The sequence below is a fragment of the Heterodontus francisci genome, unplaced genomic scaffold (genome assembly GCF_036365525.1).
Source record: "Heterodontus francisci isolate sHetFra1 unplaced genomic scaffold, sHetFra1.hap1 HAP1_SCAFFOLD_83, whole genome shotgun sequence".
In the NCBI taxonomy this organism is placed as follows: domain Eukaryota; kingdom Metazoa; phylum Chordata; class Chondrichthyes; order Heterodontiformes; family Heterodontidae; genus Heterodontus; species Heterodontus francisci.
In genome coordinates this window covers 2,495,435-2,499,600 of record NW_027141917.1, presented here as the reverse complement: position 1 = coordinate 2,499,600, position 4,166 = coordinate 2,495,435, and positions in this window count along the sequence as shown.

Genomic DNA, 4,166 nt, shown 5'->3' with positions numbered 1-4,166 from the left:
CCTGTTTCCGGGGTAACTGACCGCCCTGTTTCCAGGATAACTGACTGCCCTGTTTCCAGGGTAACTGATCTCCCTGTTTCCTGGCTAACTAACCGCCCTGTTTCCGGGGTAACTGACCGCTCAGTTTCCAGGATAACTGACTGCCCTGTTTCCATTTTAACTGACTGCCCTGTTTCTGGGGTAAGTGACTGCCCTGTTTCCAGGGTAACTGACCGCCCTGTTTCCGGTGTAACTGATCTCCCTGTTTCCGGGGTAAATGACCGCCCTGTTTCCAGGATAACTGACCGCCCTATTTCCGGGGTAACTGACCGCCCTGTTTCCAGGATAACTGATCACCCTGTTTCCAGGGTAAATGACTGCCCTGTTTCCACGGTAAATGACGCCCCGTTTCCGGGGTAACTGACTGTCCCTGTATCCAGGATATCTGACTGCCCTGTTTCCCGGTTAACTGATCACGCTGTTTCCGGGATAACTGACAGCCCTGTTTCCAGGGTATCTGATCACCCTGTTTCCGGGATAACTGACTGCCCTGTTTCCGGGGTAACTGACCGCCCTGTTTCCAGGGTAACTGATCACCCTGTTTCCAGGGCAACTGACCACCCTGTTTCCGGGGTAACTGACTGCCCTGTTTCCTGTGTTACTGTTCACCCTGTTTCCGGGGTAACTGATCACCCTGTTTCCGGTGCAACTGACTGCCCTGTTTCCAGGGTAACTGACCGCCCTGTTTCTGGGGTAACTGACTGCAATGTTTCCAGGGTAACAGTTCACCCTGTTTCCGGGGTAAATGACTGCCCTATTTCCAGGGTAACTGACCGACCTGTTTCCGGGTTAACTGACACCCCTGTTTCCAGGGTAACTGACTGACCTGTTTCCAGGGTAACTGATCACCCTGTTTCCGGGATAACGCTCTCCGCTGTTTCCAGGGTAAAAAACTGCACCGTTTCCGGGGTAACTGACCGCCCTGTTTCCAGGATAACTGATCACCCTGTTTCCGGGGTAGCTGAGTAATCTGTTTCCAGGGTTACTGACCGCCCTGTTCCGGGGTAACTGACTGCCCTGTTTCCAGGGTAACTGACTGCCCATTTTCCAGGGTAACTGATCACCCTGTTTCTGGGGTAACTGACTGCCCTGTTTCCAGGGTAACTGACTGCCCAGTTTCCAGGGTAACTGATCACCCTGTTTCCAGGATAACTGTCTCCCCTGTTTCCAGGGTAACTGACTGCCCAGTTTCCAGGGTAATTGATCACCCTGTTTCCGGGATAACTGACTGCCCTGTTTCCGGGATAAATGACTGCCCTTTTTACGGGGCAACTGACTGCCCTGTTTCCAGGGTAACTGACCGCCCTGTTTCTGGGGTAACTGACTGCAATGTTTCCAGGGTCACAGTTCACCCTGTTTCCGGGGTAAATGACTGCCCTGTTTCCAGGGTAACTGACCGACCTGTTTCCGGGGTAACTGACACCCCTGTTTCCAGGGTAACTGACTGCCCTGTTTCCAGGGTAACTGATCACCCTGTTTCCGGGATAACGCTCTCCGCTGTTTCCAGGGTAAAAAACTGCACCGTTTCCGGGGTAACTGACCGCCCTGTTTCCAGGATAACTGATCACCCTGTTTCCGGGGTAGCTGAGTAATCTGTTTCCAGGGTTACTGACCGCCCTGCTTACGGGGTAACTGACTGCCCTGTTTCCAGGGTAACTGACTGCCCATTTTCCAGGGTAACTGATCACCCTGTTTCTGGGGTAACTGACTGCCCTGTTTCCAGGGTCACTGACTGCCCAGTTTCCAGGGTAACTGATCACCCTGTTTCCGGGATAACTGTCTCCCCTGTTTCCAGGGTAACTGACTGCCCTGTTTCCAGGATAACTGATCACCCTGTTTCCGGGGTAACTGACTGAACTGTTTCCAGGGTTACTGACCGCCCTGTTTCCGGGGTAAGTGACTGCCCTGTTTCCGGGGTAACTGACCGCCCTGTTTCCAGGATAACTGATCACCCTGTTTCCAGGATAACTGGCAGCCCTATTTCTGGGCAGCTGACCGCCCTGTTTCCAGGATAACTGACTGCCCTGTTTCCAGGATAACTGACAGCCCTGTTTCCAGGGTAACTGACTGCCCTGTTTCCAGGGTAACTGACCGCCCAGTTTCTGGGTTAACTGATTTCCCTCTTTCCGTGGTAACTGACCGCCCTGTTTCCAGGATAACTGACCGGCCTATTGCCGGGTTAAATGACCGCACTGTTTCCAGGATAACTGTCTGCCCTGTTTTCAGGATAACTGACTGCCCTGTTTCCATGGTCACTGACTGCCCTGTTTCCAGGGTAACTGACTGCCCAGTTTCCTGGGTAGCTGATCACCCTGTTTCCAGGATAACTGACCGCCCTGTTTCCAGGATAACTGTCTGCCCAGTTTCCTGGGTAGCTGATCACCCTGTTTCCAGGATAACTGACCGCCCTGTTGCCAGGATAACTGTCTGCCATGTTTCCAGGATAACTGACTGCACTGTTTCCATGGTAACTGACTGCCCTGTTTCCAGGATAACTGACTGCCCTGTTTCCAGGGTAACTGACCGCCCTGTTTCCAGGGTAACTGACTGCCCAGTTTCCAAAGTAACTGATCACTCTGTTTCCGGGATAACTGACTGCCCGGTTTCCGGTATACCTGACTGCCCTGTTTCCAGGGTAACTGACTGCCCAGTTTCCAGGGTAACTGATCACCCTGTTTCCGGAATAACTGACTGCCCTGTTTCCAGGGTAACTGACTGCCCTGTGTCCAGGGTAACTGACTGCCCAGTTTCCAGGGTACCTGATCAACCTGTTTCCAGGGTAACTGACTGAACTGTTTCCAGGGTTACTGACCGCCCTGTTTCCGGGGTAAGTGACTGCCCTGTTTCCGGGGTAACTGACCGCCCTGTTTCCAGGATAACTGATCACCCTATTTCCAGGATAACTGGCAGCCCTATTTCTGGGCAACTGACCGCCCTGTTTCCAGGATAACTGACTGCCCTGTTTCCAGGATAACTGACAGCCCTGTTTCCAGGGTAACTGACTGCCCTGTTTCCAGGGTAACCGACCGCCCAGTTTCTGGGTTAACTGATTTCCCTCTTTCCGTGGTAACTGACCGCCCTGTTTCCAGGATAACTGTCCGCCCTATTTCCGGGTTAAATGACCGCACTGTTTCCAGGATAACTGTCTGCCCTGTTTTCAGGATAACTGACTGCCCTGTTTCCATGGTCACTGACTGCCCTGTTTCCAGGGTAACTGACTGCCCAGTTTCCTGGGTAGCTGATCACCCTGTTTCCAGGATAACTGACTGCCCTGTTTCCAGGATAACTGACTGCCCAGTTTCCTGGGTAACTGATCACCCTGTTTCCAGGATAACTGACCGCCCTGTTGCCAGGATAACTGTCTGCCATGTTTCCAGGATAACTGACTGCACTGTTTCCATGGTAACTGACTGCCCTGTTTCCAGGATAACTGACTGCCCTGTTTCCAGGGTAACTGACCGCCCTGTTTCCAGGGTAACTGACTGCCCAGTTTCCAAAGTAACTGATCACCCTGTTTCCGGGATAACTGACTGCCCGGTTTCCGGTATACCTGACTGCCCTGTTTCCAGGGTAACTGACTGCCCAGTTTCCAGGGTAACTGATCACCCTGTTTCCGGAATAACTGACTGCCCTGTTTCCAGGGTAACTGACTGCCCTGTGTCCAGGGTAACTGACTGCCCAGTTTCCAGGGTAACTGATCAACCTGTTTCCAGGGCAACTGACCGCCCTGTTTCCGGGATAACTGACCGCCCTGTTTCCATGCTAACTGATCACTCTGTTTCCGGAATAACTGACTGCCCTGTTTCCAGGGTAACTGACTGCCCTGTTTCGAGGGTAAATGACTGCCCAGTTTCCAGGGTAACTGATCAACCTGTTTCCAGGGCAACTGACCGCCCTGTTTCCGGGGTAACTGACCGCCCTGTTTCCAGGATAACTGACCGCCCTGTTTCCAGGGTAACAGATCTCCCTGTTTCCTGGCTAACTAACCGCCCTGTTTCCGGGGTAACTGACCGCCCTGTTTCCGGTGTAACTGATCTCCCTGTTTCCGGGGTAAATGACCGCCCTGTTTCCAGGATAACTGACCGCCCTATTTCCGGGGTAACTGACCGCCCTGTTTCCAGGATAAC